General features: G+C 36.0%; 1 long non-coding RNA gene across 1 annotated transcript; it reads right to left on the bottom strand.

The window, feature by feature from the left end:
• Positions 1-2,778: 2,778 nt before the first annotated feature.
• Positions 2,779-3,357, bottom strand: LOC127135092 (uncharacterized). Its single transcript, XR_007808415.1, has 3 exons — positions 3,260-3,357; positions 3,060-3,176; positions 2,779-2,970 (listed from the first exon to the last, which is right to left on the bottom strand). It is a non-coding gene; the product is annotated as an uncharacterized LOC127135092 (long non-coding RNA).
• Positions 3,358-14,726: the final 11,369 nt, after the last annotated feature.

Genomic DNA, 14,726 nt, shown 5'->3' with positions numbered 1-14,726 from the left:
ATTGGGAACCTGTTCGCATGCTGCAAAAGTGTAAAATTCATATTGATTTCATCCTTTAATCCAATGTTATACACCATTAATCCATTGATATATACAACATGAATCCATTTATATACAACATTAATCCTCCATATATACAACATTAATATATTGATATTCATGCATGTACAACAACATTCCATACATATATGTACAACAACTACAACCTATATGATTCTATGATCAATAATGAATTGACACAATTCATCCTTCATTTCATCCAAATGAGCTCTTGAGTAAGATTTGTATTCGTCAAAGTACTACAATTAAGAGAATAAAACATATTCATGATTTAGTAACAAATTAGATGAAATATCCGATAATATTAAAATAAACCCTAAGTTATTATTCCATACCATTTTTGGGATGTCTATACGATTCAACGCAATGATATCTCTCATAAATCTCAATACAAAAAATCCGCAATCGATCGAATTGTTTTGCTGAGGACAATACACAGAAAAACAAACTATATATATATATATATATATATATATATATATATATATATATATATATATATATATATATATATATATATATATATATAGTTAATTTCTTACAAACACTATTATAAGCAAAAATAAGAAACTTAATATATACCTGAACTCTGACCCAGGTAATGTCCTTCCTATTACGATAATTCTTTTTCGATCTAAATTTTAGTATTGCCCTAACAAAATAAAAACGTATATTGAGATCAATCTGACAGACATAATTAAATATACAAATACACACGAATATTTAGGGGAATTTCACTTACGCGTCAACCGTCTTCTTCATACTCGGATATTTACTCCAATCACCCGGTAACGAATCGAGATAATACACCATTAGTCTCGAAAGATCCATAGCAACCAGCACCTAGTGACCACTGTAAAATAAAACAAAAATTTAGATGCATGAAAATTTTCTACGTAAAAGATATACATAGATTAGAATGAAATTATTAGAAAGAAAATTTAACCCGTTGCCAGAATTAAATTGTAAAACATACAAACTGGGTGTAGTATTATCGCCGGCCACCATGAATCTATCGACTAGTTCATTCATTACGGATGTTGGATTTTTCGTTATAAACGTTGTGTTGATACGGGAAGCAGCAATAAAATTGAATCGGTTACACAATTCAGTTCCCCGCATCAATGTGTCATACATATACCTTAAATAGAAACATAATAAACATTAGACTACTAATTGAAATGTGTAAATGAATTGTTCAACTAAGTAAATAATAGATTGATCGGAGTACCATATGTATGTATGAATGACAGCGATGCCCAATTCTTCGTGTTCAAAAAGTTGTTGCATGTCCTCCTTTGCAATTAATTCGGAATGAGCAATTCCGAAAACACCTTCATCCATATCTACACTACGGATGGCGCCGTGCATAATATCTGACTCTTCCACCATTTTCTCAAGACGCATCATAATTTGAGATTTTGTCTCGGACGTCGTTGGAATTTCCTTACTAGCTTTGTCCAACATTTGACCGGGAACCTAAAAATATAAATTAAATCATGACTTTTTGTGATGCAACAGAATCGTTGTGTATATAATTCAATGGGTATATATATTTGTACCTCTTTTTGAGATTTAGGATTTATTTTTGTCCCGGACTTCGTTGGAATATCCTTACCAGCTTTTTTCAACATTCGACCGGGAACCTAAAAATTCATATAAATTAAATCATGACTTTTTGTGATGCAACAGAATCGTTGTGTATATAATTCAATGGGTATATATATTTGTACCTCTTTTTGAGATTTAGGATTTATTTTTGTCCCGGACTTCGTTGGAATATCCTTACCAGCTTTTTTCAACATTCGACCGGGAACCTAAAAATTCATATAAATTAAATCATGACTTTTTGTGATGCAACAGAATCGTTGTGTATATAATTCAATGGGTATATATATTTGTACCTCTTTTTGAGATTTAGGATTTTTTTTTGTCCCGGACTTCGTTGGAATATCCTTACCAGCTTTTTTCAACATTCGACCGGGAACCTAAAAATTCATATAAATTAAATCATGACTTTTTGTGATGCAACAGAATCGTTGCGTATATAATTCAATGGGTATATATATTTGTACCTCTTTTTGAGATGCAACCGACTCGATGCGTCTTGAAATCCCTTTACCAGCTTTATGTGTGGGTCTTGTAGGAGTCTAACATTACCATGTAATAAGGATTGATTAAATATCATAATTGTAGCTGAATTGAAATGTGAATACTAAATATTCATAATCATTTAGAACATATATACCTCGGCATCTGGGAAAATTAGATCTGACGGCCATCCAACAAAGGATCCGACTGCATCTCGCATCAACGTTGTCTCTGAAACAACGTCAGGTAATGTTAGAAGCGCGTCCGTATCTAATACAAGGTCAACCGAAACTTTCATATATCCCACCGGGAGGGGATTATGGTGAAGTAATTCACCCGAAGTGTTGTGCACTTTTCCCTTGCCAACTATGCGATAAGTTGGTGACGATAGATACAACTGACAAGGTGTAATGCCCTAAACCAATAATAAATATGTTATTGTTAACGTGTATATGTGTCAAGTAAAAAAATTCTATTTTAATTTCATAATAGCATATATAATTACCTCGGGAAATTTCGGTTGACAATTGATACTAGCTCGGTCACTAGTATTTTTTGCCTCAGAACCGCACCTTTCCTCTCTATACCTTGCATTCTCCTTTTGCAGTTCGAGTACTTGTGCCCTTAACTCCGCCAAGGTCTCCATCACCTCTTTGTTGGTAGGATTTTTGTTTTTGGTTTTTTATAAAATGACGACGGAGTCACACCAAAACCCTTACCCCTCACACGACCGGAATACTCAGGAACATTTAGTACTCGACTAAGTAGGCTCCTGCAATCCTGGACCTCGGTTGAAGGTAAGGTTTGGGATAAAGTCTCCTGAAATATTATTAGAGGAGATTAAAAATGAATTATATGTCTAACAAACTTTTCGATATAATTAAAGAAATAATGTTATATATACTTACACATTCGTCATAAACATTTTGAACCGCTTCAACGACAGCCCCATCCTTCCCAACCCGAGCAGCCTTCCACAATACATGCTCCGGAAGAGATGTTGCGTCACTTTTCTCCTCGGCTAGCTACACATTGAATCGGATTATAAGATCATCAATTATAACATATTGTGACAATGTATAAGCTCATAGCATTTGAATATACTCACAATTCTTTGTTGTAACCGTGCATATCCCGTACGCCCTTTTTTGTACGGATACGCGGGTTTTGATGCCCTTTTCCGATTTTTGTCGCTTACTTCCTGGATAAAAAAGTTTAAGGCATATCAGAACCAAGTAACTTAACAATTGTATAATACCATAATTAATAGACATTACATGGAATTTTTCGTTTCTTCGTTTGACGACAAAGTTATCCCATTCTTCGGCTGAAATAATCTCCGCATACTTCATTGGCTGTTCTGCTTCAACAAATTTTCCTTCCTCATCCTTGAGAAATTTGTTGGACAAAAAGGATCGAAATCCTCAGAGTCTTTTTCCGGCCAATTGAATACAATATTTTTGTCGGCTTTCATCGATGTGAAAGGATCTCTAAAAAACATACACATGGAGTGTGTTATTATAAGTAATATTATAACAATATATGGTCAACAAATAGTCAACAAAAAAAACATATAACAATATATGGTAAGTACCTGTATCTCGGACCATATTTTTTCTTTGCCAACCTTCAATTCCGGACTTCTCCAATTATCACATGTAATCGGAATATGTTGTCGAACAAGGAAACCAATGTAACTTGCCAATATTGAACCGTTAGGCTCAATTAGTTGGTCTTCAGCACTCCAATGTACTTCGAATTTTTCACCCTTGTCTCTTGCACGAATGATTGACTTCATAACAGTCAATCCTCGTTTGATTTCATTTTCAACATTGTTACGTGATCCACTCGCGTCATAGGTATCGTCTTGGTTACTAGCCATTTTATCTGTAATATAGAAATGATTCAATAAGACCCAAGTAAGACAATGACCATATTCGTGAAGCTACACAAAAAACACATTCATATACCTTCCATTTCTCTCATGTTACAACAATCTAAACTCTCTCTTTTTTTCATCATTATTGAATACAAACTCACACACACCTACTGCATACAAAAGACCAATGCAAACTTATGGTGTTTGGAACATGAACAAACTTGCATCCATAATCATCAAACTTCCAAGCACAAGCTCAAACACACTCCAAATGACATCAGTTTTCAATCAGAAATAGAAAACCTTACATAACCATACAACATACAACATTCAGTGATCAAAACCATACACAAAAAAATAACAAAAAATGATTTTCAACAAGGTGCTCATGAACACCATATAGTGCTCGTTTGCCCTAAACAACATTAATCAACATAATACACAAAATGTAAAACTCAGTTTAGAAAATGCCCTAATCAAACACCTGAAAATACAAACTATTGAGAGAAATACCTTCAAGGTGACGGTAACGATGGAGAAGAAAGTGAACAGCGACGGTGGACGCAGATAACTCAGTGAACGTGAACGCAGCAGCAGAAAAAGGCGACGACGACGACGACGGTGAGGGAGGGAGAACGAACGGAGGACGAGAGTAATCGCAGTAGAGAGAAAACCCAGTTACGTAAACGAAATAGCATATAGCGAGGGAAACTAAAGAGACATGCAGTATATGTTATAATTTTAATGTTTACTAAAGGGGACCTTAGAGGGCGCTTGTGTAAAAAAAGCGCCCTCTAAAGGGGGCCTAAGAGGGCGCTTCTAAAAGCGCTCTCTAAGGCTTTCCAAAAGCGCCTTATAAACTGGAAATGTACATGGACTTAGAGAGAGCTTTTTTAAAAGCGCCCTCTAAGGATACCCTTAGAGGGCGCTTTCATAAACGCGCCCTCTATTGGTGTCCCTCCATTTCCTCATTATTTTTTCGCTTCACTTTAGAGGGCGCTTTGTTACAAAAACGCCCTCTAAAGTGCGCTGTCTATTCCAGTTGTTCGCTCCTTATTTTTTCTCTTCACTTTAGAGTGCGCTTTTGTAATAAAGCGCCCTCTAAGGTGCGCTGTCTATTCCAGTTTTTGGCGTAGTGACTCAAACCAAACAGAGGACTGTCGATCTCACTGGGGAAATACACACTCAAGTTCAAGTGGGGAAGGATGAACTTTAAAACCGGATTATCAGAGATATATTATCTATTACCAGTTACTGGATGTAGCAGTAAATTCATGATCATCAAGCTATAGATAAGCTAGAGATCAAATAACAAGAGTCGCCACCGCGCTCTTATTGTTTCCAAGGGAAAAGGGAAAAAGTACGAACAAAACCCAATAGTAAGAAGTTTTCAAATCAAAACTAATAAAATGTCAGAGATTATAGGTAAGGGGGCTGGTTACACAGAGGGAAGGTGTTAGCACCCAAAGTGTCCTAGGTACTCCTAGGGAGCCCTTTTTGTGTGCATATGTATTTGGTACAAAATGATATTTATAAACAAATAGAATGGGGGGATGAGAAAATATGTCATTAATTATATTTTTTGTGTTTGGCAATACCTTCGGTCTTGTGCCTACGTTCCAACATAAAAACCAGGGATCAAAACCTCGTAGTTCGTGATATAAATTTCAAAGTGAATGCATTGCTTTTAACAAAAATTAAGTTTGAAAGGCACAAAGGCCTGAAAATGGTTTGGATGAGTTAGTTCTTTTTGGCTTTTTGAAAGTTTAAGTCAAATATAGTTAAGTTTATTTACAAGTTTGATTTAAGAAAAGGAGTTTGAAAATGCAATGACATAAGGCCAAAGTTTCTATCTTTTTGCAAAATGGTCAAAGTTTGGAATAAAATAAGTTCAATCAAAGAAGATTTTGAAAAGGGAAGGAGAGATTTTGAAATTAAAGAAATGGGGAGAAGATGAAGAGACTAATCCTATGTATAAAATTAAAAGTTAAGAGTTGAAAAGATCTGACCAAATGGGTAGGAATCCAATAGACAAGAATGTCAATAGAAACCCAGAATTCCCTTGGACATTTAGAATCAAGCAACACACAAATGCACAATTATATTATCTTGAAGAGAAAAGGCATCAAATAAAGATAGCCACATCCAAGCTTTAGCCATTCCATGATCTTCTTCATATTAGCCCATGTAACAGATGGATTCCACAAGTCATAGGTTCAAAATAACAACTTCACAAGGATCATGTTGCAGATGAACTCAGAGGGATCTTGAATGATGTATCAGATGAAGTCTCAAATTGCAAGCACTTGGTTTCTCAATAAGTTGGCATTGGCCAAGTCCTTTAGCATAGGAATGTTGCCTAAGTTCTAAGTCCATTTGTCTAAGATCAAGGCAACAGTCCACACAAAAGTTTTTTTAGGGTTTTTTGTTGTGATTATGTACATTAATGGTCAAAGACCACACAAACAAGCAAAGTATATACAAACAAGAAATATCACACAATATGGTCCAAGTGGACAAAGTGAAAATTGCATTAACATAAACAATTAGAATGATATAAACAATGGCAAATGAATAAAGGCAAGAATTAAATGACATTAAAGTAAATGGCTTGAAATTAAAAGTTAGTTGTTAATGGGTTAGAAGTTAGTATTGTTTGCTTTTGCTTTTTAAGACATTCTTTGGAGAACACTCAACCCACTTATCACAAGCATGGATCCTTGAACCAAGACATCTTCCAAAGGAAGGAAAAAAGGCCAAGTTTCCACACAATACCATGAAAGAGGGGAGACTTACAATCTCATTCACTAGAATGCTATGCCTTTTATGTCATAAATTTAGCGTTGTGTTAAGCAATCGTAATTGGACTTATGTAGAAGTCACAACTATTTGAGGTCGGGCAATAGAATTTTGGTGTTAATGCATGTTAGAGACATAGTATTATGGACTATGCTCATGAAACATACCACACACAAAAAGAGTATGCAAAAGAGATGGCCTAATCTCATCCATGCTCATGTTAATTTTTCAATCAACTAGCTGTAGGACTTTGAGATATCATAGGTCAAATGAGATGAATGCATAGAGAAGGGGAATGAGATGAAGAGGGAAGGGAATGGATCAAAACTCAAATTGATCAAAGGAGGACTTTTACCAAATTAATATCATCCATTCATTTTGGGAGATGGAATATACATTCCATCAATCCCCTAAATCCAATGATATTAACTTGACAAAGTCAAATCAACCTTGACCAAGGCCCAACAACAAGAGTCAAACACAAACAAGTCATCACAATTGGTCAACAAAATTATTTAGCATTTATTCAAATTAAAAATACTAAAATAATACATTTAAATTAAATATGGTTTGTCAAATTCCTAAAACCTCATCAAAACACCAAATAAATGGCCATGAGATTTATCATAGGTCAAACAAGGTCAAAGGACCTTGGAGAAAAAATTTCAGAATTTTTGAAGACTTAAAAGTATTTTTAAACAATTAAAAACAAATGCAAAATCAATTAAATCATGAAAAATATTAATAATGATCCAAAAATTAATTTTAATTCAGAATATGAAAGAGGAAATTTTTTGAAATTTTTTGGTGAAAGTTTCATATTTTTTTGGATCAATATTAAAATTAATATGAATTAATGAAAATAAAGCAATTAAAATGAAATTCAAATAATCAGAAAAAACATGGACCACTTGATCTCCCTCATTAATTGAGGTGGCAGATCAAGTGGCCACCAACGCGCGTTCCATGGTGGACTTGAGTCAACACGACATAGGCTTGGTATTTAAAAGCAACGCACGAGATTAAAACAATTTGAAAAGGATCAATGGCTCTGAACCATGCCAACACATCACCGGCGTCCAAAGGCCGGACATCTTCTCCGGTGACCCTGGCTGGACTGGTTCACTCATCACCATCAAGAAAATGAAAAGGAAGACATGATCTGAAAGAAAAAATGGCGTAGAGCACGAATCTGACCTCAATTTTAACTAACTCCACATATATAGAAAGATATGAGGAGTTGAATTTTGAGGTGTGTCAACTGAGTTGCTTCGATTTGACCTCTAAGCAACTCAATCTTCTTGCCTACATTGGTAGGACTTCAGACAACCAAAGATCCAAGAGAATTGAGTGGAATTAATTGAGAATCGAAGAGATGAAATTTTCTGGAAAATACCTTCAATGTAGGTCTGGATTCAACAGTTCTTGCTTTGGCTTGTGCTTGATCTTGCTCAGGATGCTTGCAGAAGTGGATTAAAATGCCTAAAAGGTCTTGGATCCCTGGAGTTTTGAATCTCAAAACAGTGAGAATTCAACTCAATTTCCAATGGGAATTCTAAGGATTATCCTCTCAAATGGAAGGGTTAGGGGTTTAGGATCAAAGCTGGCGGAATGTGTCTTGAATTCTGAGCATATGGAGCTCTATTTATAGCTGGATCATGTGATATTTGCACCTTCTAAATGACTTTCCAAAATTGGCAATGGGTGATGCATGTGTGCATGAGCGTGTACAGGCCCATGAAATCATTCCATTTGATCCATAATTGAATGTGAGTAAGTCTGAAATCAACTTGGGAGGCAAGGCAAATGTATATGAAGACTTGAAGTTTGATCTTTGCAAATTGATAATGCAATGTTCATGCCATGTGCAGCCCTAGCAATTCTTGTCCAAAATGGATGAAATTGGACTTTTTGGAAAGGTTAAATCAAGAGGAACAACTTTCATGTTCAACACTTTTCCATTTGAAGCTTTTATCATGATGAATTTTGAGATAGAAGTTTGGAAATTTCAACATATCAAAAAAAATTCTAAGTGTCAAGCCATATATCTCAATATTCCACCTTGCTTAACTTTTATGTGAGCTTCAAATGAGAAACGTGTCTTCTCAAACTTCTAGATATTTCAAATACCTTCAAAATAGTCACCAATTTCATGTCATTTGGATTTGAAATGATAGATTTATGCATTTTTGAAGTTTGGAAAAATCACTTGTTCAATGGTATAGGTCAAAAGTGACCTATAATGTAGCCTCATATCACATGCTCATAAAAGTTGAATTTTCTCTCACACAAAACATCAAAGTTGAAGTAGACATATTGAATTTGATTTTACAACTTGGAAATCTTTCATATCATAAAAATTGAGCAAGTTATGACCTTGGGAAATTGACTTTCAAATTAGGGTTTAAACAAAATGACCTATAATGTTTCAACATAGAAAATGATTTCAAAGAAAAACTGGCTCTAGGTCTCAACATGAAATTTGTTTGGAATGTCATTTATAGTAACTTTTCTCTTGGAATCATTTTCATATAGTGAAAATTATAGGAGATAGGGTCTAGGGAGACCCAGTTTTGATCAGATGAATTCATCTGGCCAACCACCATCAACCAACTTGATAACCTTCAATTCTTTGAAATATCTTGGCTCATGGTAGATCATATATGCATAAGATGATGAATTTTGAATTGTCCTTTGAGAAATTTGATCAACTGGTGAGATAGCTTGTTTGAGAAGTTACTTAAGATACCTAGTCAAACTAGGGTTTCCAAGGCAAATCACTTCCAAACTCTTGAAGAACACTTAATTAATATAACATGTAGGAATCAATGGAACTCATATATGATGCTCATAACCACTCTTGGATCAATTCATGGTTGTTCTCTTTGTCATGAGGGTCTTAAACCCTATATATGGACTTGATAGATCAAATGGAGATCATGCCCTACCTACAAAAGAGTTAGGCAAATGCAAAGACATATTTTTGGTATTTGGGTTAGTAAAATGATAATATACAAGTATGATACAATCACAAAGTGCTTGGTGATCTCTCCCAAAACAAACCCAATGAAAGAGGGGTAAGGAGGATGACAAGGTATGATCCCAATGCTGATGCTTATGATGAAATTGCATGAGGGATCTTAGGGTCAAAATTGGGGTCTTACAGCTGGGTAGAAAGATAATACACTCTAATAGAGGGACATCCGTTACCGGTTAGGGTAAACATATCAAGGATGACTTGCTGAGGAGAAAGAGATATATTCGTTACTTGTTACTGGATAAGACTAACCTACTGGGGAGAGAACTCAAATTGGATTTACAACTACCGGCTATTGGACAGAAGACCAAAGAGAGAGTATCTGTCACCTATTTAAGGGGAACATATCAAGGATAAACTCAAAGGAAGAATATCCGTCATCGGTTGGGATGAACATATCAAGGATAAATTATCGGGGGAAAATGAGAATTATATCTATCAATTACTGGATAGAACACCAAAGAGAGAATATCTGTCACAAGTTGGGATGAACATATCAAGGATAAAATCAGCAAGGGAAAGTAGGAATTACGACTATCAGTTACTGGTAGAATACCGAAAAGGGAGAGAAAATTTGTCACCGGTTAAAGTGAACATATCAAGGATAGACTCTTTGGGGAATAAAATAGAGATTACAACTACCTTTTTACTGGGTAAAAAACCAAAAAAAGGAAGAATATCCGTCACCGGTTAGGATGAACATATCAATGATAGACTACCTGGGGAAAACGTGAAAACGAATCCGCTGGGGAGAACAAAGGAAGTAGATTACAATTTACCGAGTATTGGGTAAAATTAATGTACTCAAAAATCGAGAAGAATATTACCAGTTACTAGGTAATAAACTCTCAAGGGACCAAAATATCTATCTAGGTAATAACTAGAAAGAAACGATCAATCAAAGACTCAACCCAAAAAGGATCTAACTCAAGGGGAGTGGTTCCATCCAGTTAATTAACTGGGGAGGAAACTGAAATAATAATCATCCACGAGGAAATAACTCAGTGGGGAATGAGAAAGGTTAAATTCTTTATGCTTAAAGGGCTGACACTCTACAATTGAAGGAGGACAGACACACTGAATCTGCCCGGGTAAATAATATTACCGAAGCAGGGGATCAGAAGAAAAAAAATCAAATGCGATAAAATGCATAATTCTCTATGCATGTATATGATCATGATTATGCTGACAAAAGAACACAAAGGATAAATAACAAATATTTGAATCACTGCTGCAACACTCGGCTAATCTCAAACAGATGGAAACACCAACTGGAGAAAATGCTAGGGATGAAAATAAATCATCTAGCTCTGAATAAATCAGCCCATGCTTCCAATCAATTATGACAAACTCTATGGGGAGAGTACTACTGAAAGATGATCAACCAAACATGCCAAGGATAGAAAAAGGATATGCTGAGGATCCAAATTCTCAACACTACGGGGGATCTTAAGTCAACACCATATCAAAATGGGAGACAACCTTGTAGGGGACAAAAATCAAACACTGCTCAGAATCCAATACTACCGGGAACGAGGGATTTTCATATCCGAAGATGAACTCCGCCGGGAATACAAAAGGTAAAACTCTACATGAGGATATAAGGAAATTGCTGGGGATTCTATGACCAAGATCATCACATTCCTCAATACTCACTAAATTCTTCTTGGAATTTTAGAAATAAACCAATTCCAAGGCAAAGATAATCGGATCTTATTCACACAAAGGAGAAACTGCCGAAGTTATGCAACACAATCAAATGCAAAAGGGAAACCAAATAAAGGTTCCGAATCTCCAGGGTCCAATCATAAAGGGCATGAGCACCTCAGCTGAGGAATATGAATTTGCAAAGGGGACCGATCATAAACTTAATTCTACTGGGGGATAATAAATTACTCGGGGAGAAACTCATCGACCAAGCTGGGGAATACCAAACCAACTGCTTGGGGAAGGACAACAATGCTTCACACTTCAAGACTTACCTGTCCTCAGATTTCTGTTGACATTCCTTACTGAAATCGATTATTCTCAAAGTGAATGATTTTATTATTTTAGGAAAAATAGTTATTATTCGTTAATTTATTTTAAAATTATCATCATAAAAATTCAATTTTATTTAGCATAAGTAAAAAAGAATAGAAATAATCGGATAAAAGCTCAACTTTATTTAATAGAATGGTAGTCCGTAAATGACGAAACTCCATAGATCTTTATAAAGTTTGAAAATGGTAATTTACATGGAAAAGGGCTACATTGAATACAATGATCACTACTCTCCCTACCTACTTCAACATCCATTATGCTTGTCTTCAGTTGAGAATGATGAATCAGAACCAAATGACTTGCTCAAAACTGCTTCCATGATTAGGACCAACCGAATGCGGTTACTTGCCATTATCCCTAATTTTGCCTAGATTTCCTCAAGGCGGGGTACTCAATCTACCGTGATAAATTTTCTGTTTTATGTCTCTAACTTTTGCCTAGACCGCCCTTTCGGGTTTTCAATCCACCGAGACGCTCTTTTTTGCCTAAGCCTCCCTTTCAGGTTTTCAACTTAGCGAGTTGTTCTTTTCTTTTTAGGAGAAGTATTTCTTGACTGCGTCGGTGTTCACAGGATGAGTGAACTCTTCACCATCCATAGTTGTAAGAATCAAAGCACCGCCTCAAAAGGATCTCTTCACAACATATGGGCCTTGATAATTAGGAGTCCATTTGCCCCTGGCATCAGGTTCGAAAGATAAAATCTTCTTGAGCACAAGGTCACCTTCTCTAAACGTACGATGTCGCTTCAACCCACTTTGTGAAGTAATCAATAGCCACCAGAATGAAATGATGTTCGTTCAAAGCTTTGGGCTCAATCATATCAATTCCTCACATGGAGAAGGGCCATGGAGAGGAAATGACATTCAACAGTGTCGGGGGAACATGAATCTTATCCGCATAAATTTGACACTTATGGTATTTCTTCATAAGCTTGCAACAATCAGATTCTATTGTTAGGCAATAGTAACCTTCTCTCAACATCTTCTTTGCCATAGCATGTCCATTGGAATGGGTACCAAAGGAACCTTCATGGACTTCAGTCATCAACATGTTTGCTTCGTGTCTATCCACGCATCTGAGCAAAACCATATCAAAATTTCTCTTATAAAGCACATTACCATTCAGGTAGAAATTACCAGCTAATCTTCTCAAATTCTTCTTATCTTTCAAAGATGCCCCAGGCGGGTAAATCTGACTTTGGAGGAAACATTTGATATCATAATACCACGACTTTTCATCTTTGACTTCTTCAATGGGAAACACATAAGCTGGCCTATCAAGACTCATCACAGTTAAATTGGGCATTTCATTCCAGAATTTCACCACGATCATGGAAGTCAATGTTACAAGAGCATCTGCCATCCGATTTTCATCTCGAGGGATATGATGAAACTCAACCTTTGTAAAGAAAGTTGATATCCGCCTCGCATAATCTTTATATGGTATCAAACCGGGTTGATTCGTCTCCCATTCATCTTTGATCTGATTAACCACCAAAGTTGAATCTCCATAGACGTCAACATATTTGATTCTGAGATCAATGGCCCCTTCAAGCCCCATAATGCAAGCTTCATACTCAGCCATATTATTTGTACATTTGAAGGTTAATCTAGCTGTAAAAGGAAAATGAGTGCCTTGAGGAGTAATAATCACTGCCCCAATGCTATTACCATATGAATTAACAGCTCCATCAAATACCATGCCCCAAAGGGAACCAGGTTCTGGCCCTTCTTCAAGCAATGGTTCGTCACAATCTTTCATCTTCAAGTACAAAATCTCTTTGTCAGGAAAATCATACTGCACTGACTGATATTTTTCAATGTGTTGGTGAGCCAAATGGTCAGCCAAGACACTGTAACACCCTTCTAAAATACCCCAAATTATTTAAATAAAAAAAATAATAACATATTAATCAGAGTAATTATGCCCCGAAGGGTGTCACACAAACATCACACACTAATCATCAAAGTGTCCTGTCATGCTCATTTATCCAATTCAAAATATAAAGTATCTGCATAATACGCAGCGGATAGAAATCAATTCAATTATTCCAAACATGTAACATATTACATGCAAAATGATTCACAACCAATCAATAAAATATTCAAACATCCCATCCCGATGTTACATCTACCAGAGCATGACCCACTAGGAGACTACACTAGACTCCAACATTATCTTCTACTCAACTCACTGCTCGTTACCTGAAAAATAGTTGTAAGGGTGAGTTCCTCAATCAATATAACAAGCATTATACAACAACATGTAATGTTAAGTAAATAACGCATCAAATCACCCTAACCAGACTACCCACTCCATAACGGCAGTATCAACGCAACCTCATACTCAACAATAACAAATAGCATAGGTAAAATCTCAAAACATGCTCAACACCAACAACACAACACAACGATTTACTCACTAATTCCTCGCAATGGGAATTAGCTACAGCCCCACAGGCTATGCCATGCATTCATTATGCAATGAGACTCCATGAAATGCGGTACCGACTCTTCTTGAACATATAGTCCAAGCTCACCGATCCCTCTGGATACGGCTACTGAGCTCACTAGTCCCACTCATTGAGATCTAATGACTCACTCACTAATTCCTCACCATGGGAATTAGCTACAGCCCCAAAGGCTAGACTATGCACACTACTCATCTAGTATGCCAACATCAGCAACAATTCCACAAGAATTCACTCACTAATTCCTCACCATGGGAATTAGCTACAGCCCCACAGGCTAATCATGCATGCTAATTACCTAGCAATACAACAACAACAACAACTCAAAATAGACATATGCTCACTCT

Source organism: Lathyrus oleraceus, chromosome 4, assembly GCF_024323335.1.
Source record: "Lathyrus oleraceus cultivar Zhongwan6 chromosome 4, CAAS_Psat_ZW6_1.0, whole genome shotgun sequence".
NCBI classification, from domain to species: Eukaryota; Viridiplantae; Streptophyta; class Magnoliopsida; order Fabales; family Fabaceae; genus Lathyrus; species Lathyrus oleraceus.
This window is presented reverse-complemented; position numbering and strand designations above follow the sequence as displayed.